General features: G+C 37.6%; 1 pseudogene; it reads right to left on the bottom strand.

Moving 5' to 3' along the window:
- The window catches only part of LOC111733620, a 42,440-nt pseudogene that overhangs the window by 40,884 nt on the left and 1,250 nt on the right, over positions 1-306 (bottom strand).

Raw genomic sequence — 306 nt, 5'->3', positions numbered from 1 at the left:
CCACGACCTCCCCCACGCCCACCCCTTATCAATTCAAAGTTCCCTCTTTAAGGTTCCTTTAAATATGTATACATATAATGAGGTTAATAAACTTGCTCGGAGTGTTAGTGGGTTAAATTAGGTTATTTGTCTCCTTTCTGTGTACCAATATCACCCTACTTAGAAGCATGTAAGCAATAAATCAATAAATAGAAATATATTGAAAATCTCTTGCCCTAACTCAAAGTTTCATGAAGGCACATTCCTTTTCTGTCTTGTTCACTATCCTTTCTGCTTTGCTATTTACAATTGCCTAGCTCCAGGGTG

This window comes from Pteropus vampyrus, unplaced genomic scaffold (genome assembly GCF_000151845.1).
Source record: "Pteropus vampyrus isolate Shadow unplaced genomic scaffold, Pvam_2.0 Scaffold591, whole genome shotgun sequence".
In the NCBI taxonomy this organism is placed as follows: domain Eukaryota; kingdom Metazoa; phylum Chordata; class Mammalia; order Chiroptera; family Pteropodidae; genus Pteropus; species Pteropus vampyrus.
This window is presented reverse-complemented; position numbering and strand designations above follow the sequence as displayed.